The following is a 21,477-nucleotide window of genomic DNA, read 5'->3' on the forward strand; positions in this document are numbered from 1 at the left end:
GGCTGAAGAAGATTACAGAGATAGGGAGGAGCGAGGCCATGGAGGGATTTGAAAAGAAGCATGAGAATTTTGAAATCGAGACATTGCTTAACCAGGAGCTGGGAGATTAGCGAGCACAGGGGTAATGGGTGAGCGGGACTTGGTGCGAGTTAGGACACATTGGATGAGTTCAAGTTTAAGTAGGGTAGAATGTGGGAGGCCAGCCAGGAGAGCGTTGTAATAGTCGAGTTTAGAGGTAACAAAGGCATGGATGAGAGTTTCAGCAGCAGGTGAGCTGAGGCAGAGGCGGAGACGTGCAATGTTCCAAAGGTGGAAATAGGCGGTCTTCGTGATGCCGTGGATATGTGGTCGAAAACTAATTTCAGGAGCAAATATGACATCAAGGTTGCAAACAGTCTGGTTCAGCCTCAGATAGATGCTAGGGAGAGGGATGGAGTCGTGTCTAGGGAACTGAGTTTGTGGCGCGACCGAAGAAAATGGCTTTGGTTTTCTCAATATTTAATTGGAGAAAATTTCTGCTCATCCAGTACTGGATATCGGACAAGCAGTCTGACAATTTAGAAACCATGGAGGGGTTGAGAGATGTGGTAGTCAGGTAGAGCTGCCATGCTCGGGAGACCAATCACACACTCCAACAGACCACATGCCATACCTTGGGAGCCTACTATCAGCAAGGACAGACATCGATGACCAAGTCCAACACCACCTTGAGTGCGCCAGTGCAGCCTTCGGCTGTCTGAGGAAAAGATTGTTCGAAGACCAGGATCTCAAACCCGGCACCAAGCTCATGGTCTACAGAGGCGGGAGTTCGTGGCGTTGGTGAGGCCTACAAAAGACCCAGCGGCAGCAAGAGGCGGCGGCAGTGAGGGGCTGGAGTTCGTGGCGTGGGTGAGGCCTACAAAAGGCCCGGCTTGTGCAGCTCCAGCCGGGAGAAAAAGCAAAAAAGAAGTAGAAAGAAATCAAAAGGTGACGTCACAACCAAAGGGGTAAGTGATTGGCTGGTGATTGGTAAGTAGCTTTTCTTTTTCTTTTTTATATCAGTAAGTAACCTGTTAACATTGTTGTTGCCAAATTAAGTGTATCTAAGGGTTAAGTCATGGCAGGAGAGCTCGGTCAAGTGATATGCTCCTCCTGTACCATGTGGGAACTCAGGGACACTTCCGGTGTCCCTGACGACTACGTGTGCAGGAAGTGTATCCGCCTCCAGCTCCTGACGGACCGCGTTGCAGAATTGGAGCTGAGGGTGGATTCACTCTGGAGCATCCATGATGCTGAGAATGACGTGAGTAGCACGTGTAGCGAGTTGGTCTTACTACAGGTAAAGGGTACACAGCCAGATAGGGAATGGAAGACCAGCAGGAAGAGCAGTGCAAGGAAGGTAGTGCAGGGGTCCCCTGCGGTCATCCCCCTGCAAAACAGAAACGCCGCTTTGAGTACTGTTGAGGGGGATGACTCATCAGGGGAGGGCAGCAGCAGCCAAGTTCATGGCACCGTGGCTGGCTCTGCTGCACAGGAGGGCAGGAAAAAGAGTGGGAGAGCGATAGTGATAGGGGATTCAATTGTAAGGGGAATAGATAGGCGCTTCTGCGGCCGTGAACGAGACTCCAGGATGGTATGTTGCCTCCCTGTTGCGCGGGTCAAGGATGTCTCTGAGCGGGTGCAGGACATTCTGAAAAGGGAGGGTAAACAGCCAGTTGTCGTGGTGCATGTTGGTACCAACGATATAGGTAAAAAAAAGGGATGAGGTCCTACGAGATGAATTTAAGGAGCTAGGAGCTAAATTAAAAAGTAGGGCCTCAAAAGTAGTAATCTCGGGATTGCTACCAGTGCCACGTGCTAGTCAGAGTAGGAATCGCAGGATAGCGCAGATGAATACGTGGCTTGAGCAGTGGTGCAGCAGGGAGGGATTCAAATTCCTGGGGTATTGGAACGGTTCTGGGGGAGGTGGGACCAGTACAAACCGGATGGTCTGCACCTAGGCAGGACTGGAACCAATGTCCTAGGGGGAGTGTTTGCTAGTGCTGTTGGTGAGGAGTTAAACTAATATGGCAGGGGGATGGGAACCAATGCAGGGAGACAGAGGGAAACAAAATGGAGACAGAAGCAAAAGACAGAAAGGAGATGAGTAAAAGTGGAGGGCAGAGAAACCCAAGGCAAAAAACAAAAAGGGCCACTGTACAGCAAAATTCTAAAGGGTCAAAGTGTAATAAAAAGGCAAGCCTGAAAGCTCGGTGCCTCAATGCGAGGAGTATTCGGAACCCAGGAGAGGGCTCTGAGCTAGTTAGAGTGGGTGAGAGCTCAGATGAACAGGACCCCAAGAAAGAATGCAAAAGGCAGGAGGCAACAGAGCAGAGCAGCACTGGGGTAAGTGTAAACCACAAGGTGATAGGAAGGGACAATATGTATGAATATAAAGGGGCTGCAGGAGGGGTCAAAACTAAAAATCATGGTTTAAAAACTAATATTAAAACACTTTACCTCAACGCACGCAGCATTCGAAATAAAGTAAATGAGTTGATGACACAAATCATTACAAATGGGTATGATTTAATGGCCATTACAGAAACGTGGTGGCCAAGACTTGGAATTAAACATACAGGGGTATCTGACAATTCGGAAAGATAGACAAGAAGGGAAAGGAGGTGGGGTAGCTCTGTTAATAAAGGATGATATCAGGGCAGTTGTGAGAGACGATATTGGCTCTAATGAACAAAATGTTGAATCATTGTGGGTGGAGATTAGAGATAGTAAGGGGAAAAAGTCAATGGTGGGCGTAGTTTATAGGCCCCCAAATAATAACTTCACGGTGGGGCGGGCAATAATCAAGGGAATAATAGAGGCATGTGAAAAAGGAACGGCAGTAATCATGGGGGATTTTAACCTACATATCGATTGGTCAAATCAAATCACACGGGGTAGCCTTGAGGAGGAATTCATAGAATACATATGGGATTGTTTCTTAGAACAGTATGTTACAGAACCTACAAGGGAGCAAGCTATCTTAGATCTGGTCCTGTGTAATGAGACAGGAATAATAAACGATCTCCGAGTAAAAGATTCTCTCGGAATGAGTGATCACAGTATGGTTGAATTTGTAATACAGATTGAGGGTGAGGAAGTAGTGTCTCAAATGAGCTTAAACAAAGGGGACTACAGTGGGATGAGGGCAGAGTTGACTAAATTAGACTGGGAACACAGACTAAACGGTGGCACAATTGAGGAACAGTGGAGGACATTTAAGGAGCTCTTTCATAGTGCTCAACAAAAATATATTCCAGTGAAAAAGAAGGGCGTTAAGAGAAGGGATAACCAGCCGTGGATAACCAAGGAAATAAAGGAGAGTATCAAATTAAAAACCAATGCGTATAAGGTGGCCAAGGTTAGTGGAAATTAGAAGATTGGGAAAATTTTAAATGACAGCAAAGAATGACTAAGAAAGCAATAAAGAAAGGAAAGATAGATTACGAAAGTAAACTTGCGCAAAACATAAAAACAGATAGTAAAAGCTTTTACCGATATATAAAACGGAAAAGATTGACTAAAGTAAATGTTGGTCCCTTAGAAGATGAGAAGGGGGATTTAATAATGGGAAATGTGGAAATGGCTGAGAACTTAAACAATTATTTTGCTTCGGTCTTCACAGTGGAAGACACAAAAACCATGCTAAAAATTGCTGGTCACGGGAATGTGGGAAGGGAGGACCTTGAGATAATCACTATCACTAGGGGGGTAGTGCTGAACAGGCTAATGGAACTCAAGGTAGACAAGTCCCCTGGTCCTGATGAAATGCATCCCAGGGTATTAAAAGAGACGGCGGAAGTTATAACAGATGCATTCGTTATAATCTACCAAAATTCTCTGGGCTCTGGGGAGGTACCAGCAAATTGGAAAGCAGCTAATGTAACGCCTCTGTTTAAAAAAGGGGGCAGACAAAAGGCAGGTAACTATAGGCTGGTTAGTTTAACCTCTGTAGTGGGGAAAATGCTTGAAATTATAATAAAGGAAGATATAGCGGGACATCTAGATAGGAATAGTGCAATCAAGCAAACGCAACATGGATTCATGAAGGGGAAATCATGTTTAACTAATTTACTGGAATTCTTTGAGGATATAACGAGCATGGTGGATGGAGGTGTACGTATGGATGTGGTATATTTAGATTTCCAAAAGGCATTCGATAAGGTGCCACACAAAAGGTTACTGCAGAAGATAAAGGTACGTGGAGTCAGAGGAAATGTATTAGCATGGATCGAGAATTGGCTGGCTAACAGAAAGCAGAGAGTCGGGATAAATGGGATTTTCGGGTTGGAAATCGGTGGTTAGTGGTGTGCCACAGGGATCGGTGCTGGGACCACAACTGTTTACAATATACATAGATGACCTGGAAGAGGGGACAGAGTGTAGTGTCACAAAATTTGCAGATGACACAAAGATTAGTGGGAAAGCGGGTTGTGTAGAGGACACAGAGAGGCTGCAAAGAGATTTAGATAGGCTAAGCGAATGGGCTGAGGTTTGGCAGATGGAATACAATGTCGGAAAATGTGAGGTCATCCACCTTGGAAAAAAAAACAGTAAAAGGGAATATTATTTGAATGGGGAGAAATTACAACAGGCTGCGGTGCAGAGGGACCTGTGCATGAATCCCAAAAAGTTAGTTTGCAGGTGCAGCAGGTAATCAGGAAGGCGAATGGAATGTTGGCCTTCATTGCGAGAGGGATGGAGTACAAAAGCAGGGAGGTCCTGCTGCAACTGTACAGGGTATTGGTGAGGTCGCACCTGGAGTACTGCATGCAGTTTTGGACAGCTTACTTAAGGACGGATATACTAGCTTTGGAGGGGGTACAGAGACGATTCACTTGGCTGATTCCGGAGATGAGGAGGTTACCTTATGATGATAGATTGAGTAGACTGGGTCTTTAGTCGTTGGAGTTCAGAAGGATGAGGGGTGATCTTATAGAAACATTTAAAATAATGAAAGGGATCGACAAGATAGAGGCAGCGAGGTTGTTTCCACTGGTCGGGGAGACTAGAACTAGGGGGCACAGCCTCAAAATACGGGGGAGCCAATTTAAAACCGAGTTGAGAAGGAATTTCTTCTCCCAGAGAGTTGTGAATCTGTGGAATTCTCTGCCCAAGGAAGCAGTTGAGGCTAGCTCATTGAATGTATTCAAATCACAGATAGATAGATTTTTAACCAATAAGGGAATTAAGGGTTATGGGGAGCGGGCGGGTAAGTGGAGCTAAGTCCACGGCCAGATCAGCCATGATCTTGTTGCATGGCGGAGCAGGCTCGAGGGGCTAGATGGCCTACTCCTGTTCCTAATTCTTATGTTCTTATGTTCTTATGTAGAGCAGTAGTGATACCCGCCCTCCTATATGGTTCAGAGACATGTACCATGTACAGCAGGCACCGCAAAGCACTGGAGAAGTACCACGAACGTTGCCGCCGCAAAATCCTGCAAATCCATTGGCAGGATAGGCGCACCAACGTCAGCGTTCTCTCCCAGGCCAACATCCCCAGCATCGAGGCATTGACCACGCTGGATCAGCTCCGGTGGACGGGCCACATTGTCCGCATGCCCGAGTATAGACTCCCGAAACAAGCACTCTACTCCGAACTACGTCACAGCAGGCGAGTCCCAGGAGGGCAGAGAAAACGCTTCAAGGACACCCTCAAAGCTTCCTTGAACAATTGTAACATCCCCACCGACTCTTGGGAATCCCTGGCCCAAGACCACTCATAGTAGAGGAGAAGCATCCGAGAAGGCGCCAAACCTGTCGGGTCTCTGCCGGGAGCAAGCGGAAGCCAAGAACAAACAGCGGAAGGAGCGTACGACAAATCAAGCACCCGACCCAGCCGTCCCTCCAACCACCATCTGCCCCACCTGTGACAGAGACTGCAAATCCCGCATTGGTCTCATCAGTCACCTTAGAACTCATTTTAGTGTGGAAGCAAGTCATCCTCGACTCTGGGGCACTGCCTCAAAGAAGAGAGAGAATCCAACCAAAAGTGGGAGGGTTGTGAACCCTCGGATTTTCAGCCTGCTCTGGTGCCTCAGGGGAAGCCAGCGAGGTTTCAAACAGGTTTTCGGCCCCTTTATTTGTATATACAAAGGACCTAATGCCTCGGCGTGTGCATTACACTGATTCAGGAGAAACTGACAGCAACATGCGGGTGCAGACGGTAACCGGAGGAGGGTGAGGCCACATCCATGTTCTTTCTCCACTCAAGGAGGAGTTCCTCGACATCGTGGGCAGGGGGCCATTGTTTGAGTATACCAAGGCTCTGCTCTCCTCTGGTGACTCACACTGTAGGCCACCTCGGCACCTGTGCCTGGGTTCCCGACAGGAGTCATGAGCCCTGTGTTGAGGGGATATCCCTTGCTGACATGTAGCCAGCCTCCAACGTGATTGTCTTGGTGGAATAGAGCTGGGATAGAGGCTTGGCACAGGATGAAGGCACCGTGACTGCTGTCAACAAACCGGGCACAGATCTGCATTATCCGCTTCCCATCGTCACATGGTGTCAAGAGAGTGGTACATAAGAACATAAGAAATAAGAGCAGGAGTAGGCCATACGGCCCCTCGAGCCTGCTCCGCCATTCAATACGATCTTGGCTGAACCGATCATGGACTCAGGTCCACTTCCCTGCCCACTCCGATAACCCCTTATTCCCTTATCAGTTAAGAAACTGTCTATCTCTGTCTTAAATTTATTCAATGACCCAGCCTCCACAGCACTCTGAGGCTGCAAATTCCACAGATTTACAACCCTCTGAGAGAAGAAATTCCTCCTCATCTCTATTTTAAATGGGTTGCCCCTTATGCTAAGATTATATCCCCTAGTTCTATTCTCCCCTATTAGTGAAAACATCCTCTCTGCATCCACCTTGTCAAGCCCCCTCATAATCTTATACGTTTCGATAAGATCACCTCTCAAGCTCCTGAATTCCAATGAGTAGAGGCCCAACCTACTCAACCTTTCCTCATAAGTCAACCCCCTCATCTCCGGTATCCCTTTCTGTTCATAGAAGCGCCGGGTTCCTCATGTGGAGCATGCAGGGTAAAGTGCGCATATTGAAACCGCCCTCTGCGCCCTTTGGGAGCCTACAATTTGTACAAAACCTGCTGCTCTCTCACCTGCTTCATTTGGTCCCTGGGGAAGGAGATGTCGTTTTTCCTCCTGGAATAGTCACCTCCTCTTATGGAGGAGGAAGTGGGAGGAGCAGCCATTGGGCAGTGAACTGGGGGCCGTCGCTGAGGTCACCTGCTGCAGCCTTAAAGGAGCCTGAGGCGCAGAGGTTAAGGGCCAGGTTTAGGCCTCCAGGTAGGGATGCAGCAGGTGAACCAGCTCAGTTGTAGCCTCCCTGGTGAAGCCAAGCACTTCACACATTGCTCCTGCATCAGGTTGAGATAGAAGAGCACTTGTCTGAAAACCCGGTCTGTGCACTGCCCGCCTCCTCCCTCTTCTCCTGCCCTCTGGAATCTTCGTGCCACTACTGCTCCTCCCCCTCCTCCTCCAACCCCAAAGGCAGAACCAACAGAGCACCTGTGAGGTCAACACCCATTTCTGCACCTCCAAAAATTTTTTCCCACAGGCAAAATTACCAAAATAGGCCACCAGTAGCCAAGCGGCTCAAACCAGCGACTTATTTCCATGGAGGCGATGACCCCTTTAAATAGCGCCCCCTGCAGGCTTCTTCTCGACTGCCAAAGCAATGAATTGCTGGGTGAGTTCATGAAATGGCGCTGGGGCACACCAATTTCATAAAGGAAACCGACAACTGGCGTAGGCCCCTTATTTAGATCTGGTATTACAATGCGTCTGTGTATGTTTCTGGTACACAGCTCACTTCCAGTGCAGACCAATCACGTGCAGGCCACACACCATATTGGGCCCCTAGCCGCCTACATTCACACCCAAAAATCGAGCATAGTGCGATCAAAATTCTCAGCCTATGGGGGTGCTAACTTTTAAAAGTTGAAGAGATTAGCGCCAGGCACTAAGGTTTTTACATTTTTTTTAAATTTGCCGTTTGCAGTCCAGGAAGGAAGTGGAGTGCTAAATCAACCGCTCCACTTCCTTGCTGGAGCGCAGGTATACAGCGCTGAACAATGGGCCGCTCCTTCCCTCCCTGAAAGGGAAGTTCCACTGCTGGAGGCTCTGGAAGGGAAAGACTTACCTGGTTCCTGATGGCAGCCATGATCCGGCACGCTCAGCCCCATGCACTGCAGCAGCGGGGGAAAAGCATCGGAAAAAAATGCACAGAGTGCATTTCGTCGTTTTTTTTCACCTACCTCAGCCCCCTCGCCTTTAAGCATCGCCCCCGAACCGCCCGGCCTTCTGATTAATGCCTCCTGCAGCTGCCGGTGTTTTCGCCCGGCGAAGCTGCTGGGGGTGGAAACAAAGGTGGGGTCCGGGGCGCTAACGGAGCGCTGAGCATGGGCGAAGGGGATCGAGGGGCAATGCCGTACCGCCGCCGCAAACCTCATGCTGAATATAACGGGAGTCGATCTTATCGCCGCACCCGGTTGGTAAGTGCTTCGCGGCACGTTATCGCCCCCCCCACCCCGTAGGCAATAACGGGAGGCGCTAAGGAGGCTGATTTTTAGACCTATATTTCTTAACATAAATGTGTTGATGATCGCCAATAAATATGTTACACGTTAACGCCTGTAATTGCTTTCCTGTTGTTGTTTATTACTCTTTTGTAGATGTCAGGGGGAAAGGAATAGAAAAGAAAGGGTTGAAGAACTTAGTGCAGGGGCCCAGCTCGACTCAATGCCGGTGTTGGCAAATTAAGATTGGGAACAAAGGAAATAAAGAAAGAAGAAAGAAGTTGCAGTTATATAAAGAAAGAAAAAGAAAGATATGCATTTATAAAGTGCCTTGCATGACCTCAGGACATGCCAAAGTGCTTTACAGCCAATGAAATACTTTGAAGTTGTAACGTAGGAAACACAGCAGCCAATTGGTGCACAGCAAGGTGCCACAAACAGTAATGAGGTAAATAACCAGATAATCTGTTTTAGTAATGTTGAGGGATAAATATTGGCCCAGGACACCAGGAGAACTCCCCTCCTCTTCCTCGATATAGTGCCATGGGAATCTTTTACATCCACCTGAAAGGGCAGTCAGGGCTTTGGTTTAACGTCTCATCCATCATATCACATCCTCAGAATGTCCCAACCCAATTCACTTACAATTGATTATTTTTGAAGTGTATTCACTGTTGTATGTAGACAAATACGACAAACCATTTGCAGACTGCAAGATCCCATGATAGCAATTGAATGAATGGCCAGATAATCTGTTTTAAGAACATAAAATCATAAGAATTAGGAACAGGAGTAGGCAATCTAGCCCCTCGAGCCTGCTCCGCCACTCAACAAGATCATGGCTGATCTGGCCGTGGACTCAGCTCCACTTACCCGCACGCTCCCCATAACTCTTAATTCCCTTATTGGTTAAAAATCTATCTATCTGTGATTTGAATACATTCAATGAGCTTGCCTCAACTGCTTCCCTGGGCAGAGAATTCCACAGATTCACAACCCTCTGGGAGAAGAAATTCCTTCTCAACTCGGTTTTAAATTGGCTCCCCCGTATTTTGAGGCTGTGCCCCCTAGTTCTAGTCACCCCGACCAGTGGAAACAACCTCTCTGCCTCTATCTTATCTATCCCTTTCATTATTTTAAATGTTTCTATAAGATCACCCCTCAAACTTCTGAACTCCAACGAGTAAAGACCCAGCCTACTCAATCTATCATCATAAGGTAACCCCCTCATCTCCGGAATCAGCCTAGTGAATCATCTCTGTACCCCCTCCAAAGCTAGTATATCCGTCCTTAAGTAAGGTGACCAAAACTGCACGCAGTACTCCAGGTGCGGCCTCACCAATACCCTGTACAGTTGCAGCAGGACTTCCCTGCTTTTGTACTCCATCCCTCTCGCAATGAAGGCCAACATTCCATTCGCCTTCCAAATTACCTGCTGCACCTGCAAACTAACTTTTTGGGATTCATGCACAGGTCCCTCTGCACCGCAGCATGATGTAATTTCTCCCCATTCAAATAATATTCCCTTTTACTGTTTTTTTTTCCAAGGTGGATGACCTCACATTTTCCGACATTGTATTCCATCTGCCAAACCTTAGCCCATTTGCTTAACCTATCCAAATCTCTTTGCAGCCTCTCTGTGTCCTCTACACAACCCGCTTTCCCACTAATCTTTGTGTCATCTGCAAATTTTGTGACACTACACTCTGTCCCCTCTTCCAGGTCATCTATGTATATTGTAAACAGTTGTGGTCCCAGCACCGATCCCGGTGGCACACCACTAACCACCGATTTCCAACCCGAAAAGGACTCATTTATCCCGACTCTCTGCTTTCTGTTAGCCAGCCAATTCTCGATCCATGCTAATACATTTCCTCTGACTCCGCGCACCTTTATCTTCTGCAGTAACCTTTTGTGTGGCACTTTATCGAATGCCTTTTGGAAATCTAAATATACCACATCCATCGGTACACCTCTATCCACCATGCTCATTATATCCTCAAAGAATTCCAGTAAATTAGTTAAACATGATTTCCCCTTCATGAATCCATGTTGCGTCTGCTTGATTGCACTATTCCTATCTAGATGTCCCGCTATTTCTTCCTTAATGATAGCTTCAAGCATTTTCCTCACTACAGATGTTAAACTAACTGGCCTATAGTTCCCTGTTTTTTGTCTGCCCCCTTTTTTAAACAGAGGCGTTACATTAGCTGCTTTCCAATCCGATGGCACCTCCCCAGAGTCCAGAGAATTTTGATAGATTATAACGAATGCATCTGCTATAACTTCCGCCATCTCTTTTAATACCCTGGGATGCATTTCATCAGGACCAGGGGACTTGTCTACCTTGAGATCCATTAACCTGTCCAGCACTACCCACCTAGTGATAGGGGATTGTCTCAAGGTCCTCCCTTCCCACATTCCCGTGACCAGCAATTTTTGGCATGGTTTTTGTGTCTTCCACTGTGAAGACCGAAGCAAAATAATTGTTTAAGGTCTCAGCCATTTCCACATTTCCCATTATTAAATCCCCCTTCTCATCTTCTAAGGGACCAACATTTAACTTTAGTCACTCTATTCCGTTTTATATATCGGTAAAAGCTTTTACTATCTGTTTTTATGTTTTGCGCAAGTTTACTTTCGTAATCTATCTTTCCTTTCTTTATTGCTTTCTTAGTCATTCTTTGCTGTCGTTTAAAATTTTCCCAATCTTCTAGTTTCCCACTAACCTTGGCCACCTTATACGCATTGGCTTTTAATTGATACTCTCCTTTATTTTCTTGGTTATCCACGGCTGGTTATCCCTTCTCTTACCGCCCTTCTTTTTCACTGGAATATATTTTTGTTGCGCACTATGAAAGAGCTCCTTAAAAGTCCTCCACTGTTCCTCAATTGTGCCACCGTTTAGTCTGTGTTCCCAGTCTACTTTAGTCAACTCTGCCCTCATCCCACTGTAGTCCCCTTTGTTTAAGCATAGTACGCTCATTTGAGACACTACTTCCTCACCCTCAATCTATATTACAACTTCAACCATACTGTGATCACTCATTCCGAGAGGATCTTTTAACTCGGAGATCGTTTATTATTCCTGTCTCATTACACAGGACCAGATCTAAGATAGCTTGCTCCCTTGTAGGTTCTGTAACATACTGTTCTAAGAAACAATCCCATATGCATTCTATGAATTCCTCCTCAAGGCTACCCCGTGCAATTTGATTTGACCAATCGATATGTAGGTTAAAATCCCCCATGATTACTGCCGTTCCTTTTTCACATGCCTCCATTATTCCCTTGATTATTGTCCGCCCCACCATGAAGTTATTACTTGGGGGCCTATAAACTACGCCCACCAGTGACTTTTTCCCCTTACTATCTCTAATCTCCACCCACAGTGATTCAACATTTGTTCATTAGAGCCAATTTCATCTCTCACAATTGCCCTGATATCATCGTTTATTAACAGAGCTACCCCACCTCCTTTCCCTTCTTGTCTTTCTTTCCGAATTGTCAGATACCCCTGTATGTTTAATTCCCAGTCTTGGCCACCCTGCAACCACGTTTCTGTAATAGCCACCAAATCATACCCATTTGTAATGATTTGTGCCATCAACTCATTTACTTTGTTTCAAACGCTGCTGTTGGTGTTTGTTGAGTGTGAAATATTGGCCAGGGCTCCGGGAGAACTCTTTACTCTTCTTGAAATAATGCCGTGAGACCTTTTATGTCCATCTGGGCAGGCAGATGGTTTAATATCTCATCCAAAGGTTTCACCTCCAAAAATGCAGACGCTCCCAGTGCTGCAATGAACTGTCAACCTCGATTATATTTCCAAGCCATGTTGCAACCAGGGATTTTCATAGCCTGGAATGAATCAGTAATATGATAGCCCTTTTTATCACTGCACAATTATGTTGCACCATACAAGGCTCCACATCCTTTTCATTTCAAGGGGAAGCAGGGCTATCATATCTTAATGGACCTTCTGCACACTATCAAGGTTTTCATTTTGTTCTTGATGTTTAGACACTGCAGAATATTTACTGATATTTAAAAATCCTTGATGGGATCTTGACAGCCTCAACTATTTCGGAAAATCCAGACAGTGTCGGAGGAACTGGGATTTTAGATGTGGTAAAGAACACATAGCACGGCTTCTCGAAGGTGATGTGGAATGGCTCTACCAGAGGCTGTAGGCTCAACTGAAGTCACTGTTGCAGATACCATCAGACATGACGGGGTAGATGTTCTACTGCTTTGGCCATTAAGCATCGTGAGGATGGAGCACGGAAAGGAAATTCTGGCAGTAAATAGAATTCTTCACTGAGTAACCTCAGTGATCTTGTTGATGTCATCAAGCCAATGTCAGTGAGAAGTTACATTTATTAGATACTAATTAGATTTTGATTTTCACAAAATTATGTATGTAAGCAAATGTGGCAGACACACCAGACACAGTTGGGCCCGAATTTAATGAAGGCCTCTGCCCTACCAAGTGCCGCCCAAAGGACCGCCGATGGCTGCCGAGGTACCTGACGGTACTTTGGGCGGGATATTTATTGTAAAGGTCCTTCAGAGGGCGCTAGGCGGCAAATGAGGGGCTTACGCTGCCAATCTGGGCGGCAGCTGGCAGGAGGTCTCATTCTCGACGGCAAAGGTGCTTGCTGCCCAAGTGCCGTTGAGGATGGAGATGGGCCCACAGAGGGTCAAAGAACTGCAAAGACTGGAAAAAAAACCATCGAAGACCTTCAAGGGACCCCATTCTGGTAAATTGCTGTCGAAAAAAATATTAAAAATGTTTACTAACCTTTTTTTCAGGATCTTCATACTTACCGGCGGGGACAGAACAGCCTCCGGCCGACTCCTGCCCACACGAATCTGGCATCTCGGCAGGTGAGAGGTCAGTTGCGCCACTTGGCCATCCGCTGACATCAGCAGGCGGTTCCCGGCGATTCTGCCCTCCCGCCCGCTCCAGCCCACATCGAAAGTGGCACTGGGCGGATCTTCCAGAGGAATGTCGGCGGCAGTCGGAGGCACTGGGCGGTGAGTTCATCAATTTTGGGCCTGCTAGCAACTGTCTCCTTATTTTCACTGCTTGGGTCATAGCACACGGCTTTTAATGCTGATTACCACTTAATAAAAAGCAAATAGAAACTTAAAACAAACGTGTACAATCTGAGGCATGTGGAGTATGTTGTTTTTTTATTCATTCCTGGGATATGCTGGCAAGGCCAGCATTTATTGCCCATCCCTAATTGACCTCGAGAAGGTGGTGGTGAGTCGTCTTCTTGAACCGCTGCAGTCTGTTTGGTGATGGTACTCCCGCAGTGCTGTTAGGGAGGGAGTTCGAGGATTTTGACCCAGCGACAATGAAGGAAAATTTCCAAGTGAGGATGGTGTCATGTCCGAAGCCAGTGTCCAGGTTGATGCCGGATGGTCCATCTGTTTTTTTTTATCAGAGGGCAGTTAAGAGTGAACCACATTGCTATGGGTCTGGAGTCACATATCGGCCAGACCAGGTAAGGATTGCAGATTTCCTTCCCTAAAGGACATTAGTGAACCAGATGGGTTTTTACGACAATCCTAGAATTTCCTGGACACCATTACTGATACTAGCAGTCTTCAAACTGGCGAGCAGTGTCGGGACACTTATTTGGCACCCAGCAGCTCGTCTGCTGAATTAAATGAGGCCAGAGCCTCAAAATGATAGAGGCTTCTTTATCTCCTCCTCCGGGCAAATTTGCTGAGCCATTCTGGCAAACTCCACCACACGAGAATCATCACACAGTGCAGGAAGAAGTTTAATGGCCTCACAGGGTTGGCCAAGGTAAGTGAAGTCACTGTTCCTCATGCACATCCTGTAGGAATAATAAGGGCTTAACACATCTCTTTATCTCTCATGCCCTCTTGATGCTATTGCATCTTGTGATCAGCCACGCAAAGTGCAACAGCTCCACAACTATTTTGGTATAACGTTAATTCAAGTGCCCCCTTTTGTAAGGGAGCAAACAACCACAAATTAACGAACAAACATTAAAGGGAACCTTGACAAATCAAATTAAATTAAAACTTACCTGAGTGAAAGGAAAACTGACCTATTCACGGGGTATCTTTGCAAGCGATAATGAATCATGTTAGATCAATACTCATGTTATCTGTCACATGGTGTTTGCTTTATATGGGGAGAAATATATTCTGTTAAAAAAACAAGAACAAACAAGCCAGTCATGAATATAAGAACATAAGAACATAAGAAATAGGAGCAGGAGTAGGCCATACGGCCCCTCGAGCCTGCTCTGCCAGTCAATACGATCATGGCTGATCCGATCATGAACTCAGGTCCACTTCCCCACCCGCTCCCCATAATCCCTTATCTCCTTATCGTTCAAGAAACTGTCTATTTCTGTCTTAAATTTATTCAATGTCCCAGCTTCCACCGCTCTCTGAGGCAGCGAATTCCACAGATTCACAACCCTCTGAGAGAAGGAATTTCTCCTCATCTCAGTTTTAAATGGGCGTCCCCTTATTCTAAGATTATGCCCTCTCGTTCTAGTCTCCCCCATCAGTGGAAACATCCTCTCTGCATCCACCTTGTCAAGCCCCCTCATAATCTTATACATTTCGATAAGATCACCTCTCATTCTTCTGAATTCCAATGAGTAGAGGCCCAACCTACTCAACCTTTCCTCATAAGTCAACCCCCTCATCCCCGGAATCATCCTTGTGAACCTTCTCTGAACTGCCACCAAAGCAAGTACATCCTTTTGTAAATTTGGAAACCAAAACTACACACAGTATTCCAGGTGTGGCCTCACCATTACCCTGTATAACTGTAGCAAGATTTCCCTGCTTTTACACTCCATCCCCTTTGCAATAAAGGCCAAGATACCATTGGCCTTTCTGATCACTTGCTGTACCTGCACACCATCCTTTTATGTTTCATGCACAAGTACCCCCAGGTCCCGCTGTACGGCGGCACTTTGCAATCTTTCTCCATTTAAATAATAACTTGCTCTTTGATTTTTTCTGCCCAAGTGCATGACCTCACACTTTCCAACATTATACTCCATCTGCCAAATTTTTGCCCACTCACTTAGCCTGTCTATGTCCTTTTGCAGATGTTTTTGTGTCCTCCTCGCACATTGCTTTTCCTCCCATCTGTGTATCGTCAGCAAACTTGGCTACGTTACACTCAGTCCCTTCTTCCAAGTCGTTAATGTAGATTGTAAATAGTTGGGGTCCCAGCACTGATCCCTGCGGCACCCCACTAGTTACTGATTGCCAACCCGAGAATGAACCATTTATCCCGACTCTCTGTTTTCTGTTAGTTAGCCAAGGTGTCACATAAAAGGTTACTGCACAAGATAAAAGATCATGGGGTTCGGGGTATTATATTAGCATGGATAGAGGATTGGCTAACTAACAGAGAACAGAGAGTCGGGATAAATGGTTCATTCTCTGGTTGGCAACCAGTAACTAGTGGGGTGCCGCAGCGACCCCAACTATTTACAATCTACATTCACGACTTGGCAGATGGGACTGAGTGTACCGTAGCCAAGTTTAATGACGATATAAAGATGGGAGGAAAAGCAATGTGTGAGGAGGATACAAAAAATCTGCAAAAGGACATAGACAGGCTAAGTGAGTGGGCAAAAGTTTGGCAGATGGAGTATAATGTTGGAAAGTGTGACCTTTTATCTTGTGCAGTAACCTTTTATGTGACACCTTGTCAAATACCTTCTGGAAGTCCAAATACACCACATCCACTGGTTCCCCTTTATGCACTTTGGCAGAAAAAAATCAAAGAGCAAGTTATTATTTAAATGGAGAAAGATTGCAAAGTGCTGCAGTACAGCGGGACCTGCGGGTACTTGTGCATGAAACAGAAAAGGATAGTATGCAGGTACAGCAAGTGATCAAAAAGGCCAATGGTATCTTGGCCTTTATTGCAAAGGGGATGGAGTATAAAAGCAGGGAAGTCTTGCTACAGCTGTACAAGGTATTGGTGAGGCCACACCTGGAATACTGCTTACAGTTTTGGTTTCCATATTTCCGAAAGGATATACTTGCTTTGGAGGCAGTTCAGAGAAGGTTCACTAGGTTGATTCTGGGGATGAAGGGGTTGACTTATGAGGAAAGGTTGAGTAGGTTGGGCCTCTACTCATTGGAATTCAGAAGAATGAGAGGTGATCTTATCGAAACGTATAAGATTATGAGGGGGCTTGACAAGGTGGATGCAGAGAGGATGTTTCCACTGATAGGGGAGACTAGAACTAGAGGGCATGATCTTAGAATAAGGGGCCACCCATTTAAAACAGAGATGTGGAAGAATTTCTTCTGTCAGAGGGTTGTAAATCTGTGGAATTCGCTGCCTCAGAGAACTGTGGAAGCTGGGACATTGAATACATTTAAGACAGAAATAGATAGTTTCTTAAAAGATAGGGGGATAAGCGGTTATGGGGAGCGGGCGGGGAAGTGGAGCTGAGTTCATGATCAGATCAGCCATGATCTTATTGAATGGAGGAGCAGGCTCGAGGGGCCGTATGGCCTACTCCTATTCCTATTTCTTATGTTCTTACGTTCTTATTACAACAGTTACTACCCTCCAAAAAGTACTTAATTGGCTGTGAAGTGACTCTACGTCTGCAGAACATTACAAGAAGTATCTCACGACCAGCAGAATACCCTGGAGACTGACAGGCTGGGAGGGAGAATGCTGTGATATTGTTGACTTCCATCATACGGTCAGGGGTCAGGCAGATCAGCGCTGATTCCCCAGTTCCCCCGACCTACCACCGGCATCGCCCACACCAGCCCCACCGAGGTGAGCAAAATCCCTGCCCAAACTTCTGCACCCTGAGCATTTCACGAATCTCACAATCTGACTGCATGCTCACCAGACAGCTTGTTTCTCTCAGAAAATGCAAATAGATCATCGCACTGTACCGAGTACTGCCCACTCGTCTGACATAGAGACAAGTTTTTATTTTCATTTGCTCTGTTTATGCAAAGCCATATAAAATTTATAGTGCAGACAATGTCCCTGCTTGATACAAGACAAAATTATTTTTCATTACAGTGATTTTAGCGGTATATGGGTTCATACAGTGTTTGAGCAAATAGTTACACTACTTAAGATTATTTTTATAGCCTTTCAAACTATCTGCTCTTGAAGAGTGTCCAGAGCCTACATTTGTAATCGTGAATCATTTGTTATTGTACTCGGCTTTTGTCTGTGACCATACTGACAATGGTATTGGAGTGCTTGCCTGTACAAATGCAACCCGAGTTTATAGAAACTGGGTCATTGCCATGGTTACCCTGACATTAAGAGACACATCTAGCAGGTGAAAAGACATATATTTGTTAAACTCATTGCTGTAACAGATGGAAAAGTTTGTTTAGAGATTTATTTTAAAAACAATTATACGTAGATAACTTTTTGCGCTACGTAAGGGTGGCCTGCATGTTTTCTGATGTTTACCGCAACGTAGGGGAGTTCAGAAAATGAACGTCAAGGATTAAAAGTACATAGCTAGGTATTCAGGGCTAGAGCACCTGCGGATGTTTGGTCAACTCCCCTGGGTGTCACTGGGCATCACGGTAATCCAAAGCTGCCAGGCTCCAAGTTACAGCAGTAACAGCAGCGAGTGTCCATGCCAGTACGATGGATTCAGCCCTGGCCACATTCCTTGGCTCATACCTAGCTGGAGTAGCACAGGAGTGCCGTGCCATGGTTCCACAACCTGCCCCCTCTACCTTCACCTCCAACAATTCCGAGGAGCTCATTGTCAATAAGATTGAGACCGTCCGTTCAATAGCTTCTGTGCTTCTCCCCCTTCTTCTTGCCACCAAGCAAACTTTCCCCCAAGCTTCCCCCTGGCCCAGGCCAGAGCCCACGTCCTTCTCTAGTTTATTTCCTAACTCCTTTCCTGCCCTCTCCTATCTCATCTTGCCCAAGAGCCCCAGCTCTTGCTCCTTTGACCCTATTCCCACTACATGTTTGACCACAAAATTTCCCTTCCTGACCCCCATGCTAGTTGACATTATAAATGGTGCCTTCTCATCATCTGCAAAACAGATACACTGCTTTGAGTACTGTTGGGGAGGATGACTCATCAGGGGAGGGCAGCAGCAGCCAAGTTCATGGCACCATAGGTGGCTCTGCTGCAAAGGAGGGCAGGAAAAAGAGTGGGAGCGCGATAGTGATAGGGGATTCGATGGTGAGGGGAATAGATAGGCGTTTCTGCGGATGCAACCGAGACTCCAGGATGGTATGTTGCCTCCCTGGTGCAAGGGTCAAGGATGTCTCGGAGCGGGTGCAGGACATTCTGAAATGGGAGGGAGAACAGCCAGTTGTCGTGGTGCACATTGGTACCAACGACATAGGTAAAAAAAGGGATGAGGTCCTACGAAAAGAATTTAAGGAGCTAGGAGCTAAATTAAAAAGTAGGACCTCAAAAGTAGTAATCTCGGGATTGCTACCAGTGCCACGTGCTAGTCAGAGTAGGAATCGCAGGATAGCGCAGGTGAATACATGGCTTGAGCAGTGGTGCAGCAGGGAGGGATTCAAATTCTTGGGGCATTGGAACCGGTTCTGGGGGAGGTGGGACCAGTACAAACCGGACGGTCTGCACCTGGGCAGGTCCGGAACCAATGTCCTAGGGGGAGTGTTTGCTAGTGCTGTTGGGGAGGAGTTAAACTAATATTGCAGGGGGATGGGAACCTATACAGGGAGACAGAGGGAGACAAAAATGAGGCAATAGCAAAAGACAGAAAGGAGATGAGGAAAAGTGGAGGGCAGAGAAACCCAAGGCAAAGAACAAAAAGGGCCACTGTACAGCAAAATTCTAAAAGGACAAAGGGTGTTAAAAAAGCAAGCCTGAAGGCTTTGTGTCTTAATGCAAGGAGTATCCGCAATAAGGTGGATGAATTAACTGTGCAAATAGATGTTAACAAATATGATGTGATTGGGATTACGGAGGCGTGGCTCCAGGATGATCAGGGCTGGGAACTCAACATCCAGGGGTATTCAACATTCAGGAAGGATAGAATAAAAGGAAAAGGAGGTGGGGTAGCATTGCTGGTTAAAGAGGAGATTAATGCAATAGTTAGGAAAGACATTAGCTTGGATGATGATGGGTAGAGCTGCAGAACACTAAAGGGCAAAAATCGTTAGTGGGAGTTGTGTACAGACCTCCAAACAGTAGTAGTGATGTTGGGGAGGGCATCAAACAGGAAATTAGGAGTGCATGCAATAAAGGTGCAGCAGTTATAATGGGTGACTTTAATATGCACATAGATTGGGCTAGCCAAACTGGAAGCAATACGGTGGAGGAGGATTTCCTGGAATGCATAAGGGATGGCTTTCTAGACCAATATGTCGAGGAACCAACTAGGGGGGAGGCCATCTTAGACTGGGTGTTGTGTAATGAGAGAGGATTAATTAGCAATCTCATTGTGCGAGGCCCCTTGGGGAAGAGTGACCATAATATGGTGGAATTCTGCATTAGGATGGAGAATGAAACAGTTAATTCAGAGACCATGGTCCAGAACTTAAAGAAGGGTAACTTTGAAGGTATGAGGCATGAATTGGCTAAGATAGATTGGCTAATGATACTTAAGGGGTTGACTGTGGATGGGCAATGGCAGACATTTAGAGACCGCATGGATGAATTACAACAATTGTACATTCCTGTCTGGCGTAAAAATAAGAAAGGGAAGGTGGCTTAACCGTGGCTATCTAGGGAAATCAGGGATAGTATTAAAGCCAAGGAAATGGCATACAAATTGGCCAGAAATAGCAGCGAACCTGGGGACTGGGAGAAATTTAGAACTCAGCAGAGGAGGACAAAGGGTTTGATTAGGGCAGGGAAAATGGAGTACGAGAAGAAGCTTGCAGGGAACATTAAGGCAGATTGCAAAAGTTTCTATAGGTATGTAAAGAGAAAAAGGTTAGTAAAGACAAACGTAGGTCCCCTGCAGTCAGAATCAGGGGAAGTCATAACGGGGAACAAAGAAATGGCAGACCAATTGAACAAGTACTTTGGTTCAGTATTCACTAAGGAGGACACAAACAACCTTCCGGATATAAAAGTGGTCAGAGGGTCTATTAAGGAGGAGGAACTGAGGGAAATCTTTATTAGTCGGGAAATTGTGTTGGGGAAATTGATGGGATTGAAAGCCGATAAATCCCCAGGGCCTGATGGACTGCATCCCAGAGTACTTAAGGAGGTGGCCTTGGAAATAGCGGATGCATTGACAGTCATTTTCCAACATTCCATTGACTCTGGATCAGTTCCTATCGAGTGGAGGGTAGCCAATGTAACCCCACTTTTTAAAAAAGGAGGGAGAGAGAAAATGGGTAATTATAGACCGGTCAGCCTGACCTCAGTAGTGGGTAAAATGATGGAATCAATTATTAAGGATGTCATAGCAGCGCATTTGGAAAATGGTGACATGATAGGTCCAAGTCAGCATGGATTTGTGAAAGGGAGATCATGCTTGACAAATCTTCTGGAATTTTTTGAGGATGTTTCCAATAAAGTGGACAAAGGAGTACCAGTTGATGTGGTATATTTGGACTTTCAGAAGGCTTTCGACAAGGTCCCACACAGGAGATTAATGTGCAAAGTTAAAGCACATGGGATTGGGGGTAGTGTGCTGACGTGGATTGAGAACTGGTTGTCAGACAGGAAGCAAAGAGTAGGAGTAAATGGGTACTTTTCGGAATGGCAGGCAGTGACTAGTGGGGTACCGCAGGGTTCTGTGCTGGGGCCCCAGCTGTTTACATTGTACATAATGATTTAGACGAGGGGATTAAATGTAGTATCTCCAAATTTGCGGATGACACTAAGTTGGGTGGCAGTGTGAGCTGCGAGGAGGATGCTATGAGGCTGCAGAGTGACTTGGATAGGTTAG

This window comes from Pristiophorus japonicus, chromosome 15, assembly GCF_044704955.1.
Source record: "Pristiophorus japonicus isolate sPriJap1 chromosome 15, sPriJap1.hap1, whole genome shotgun sequence".
NCBI lineage: Eukaryota > Metazoa > Chordata > Chondrichthyes > Pristiophoridae > Pristiophorus > Pristiophorus japonicus.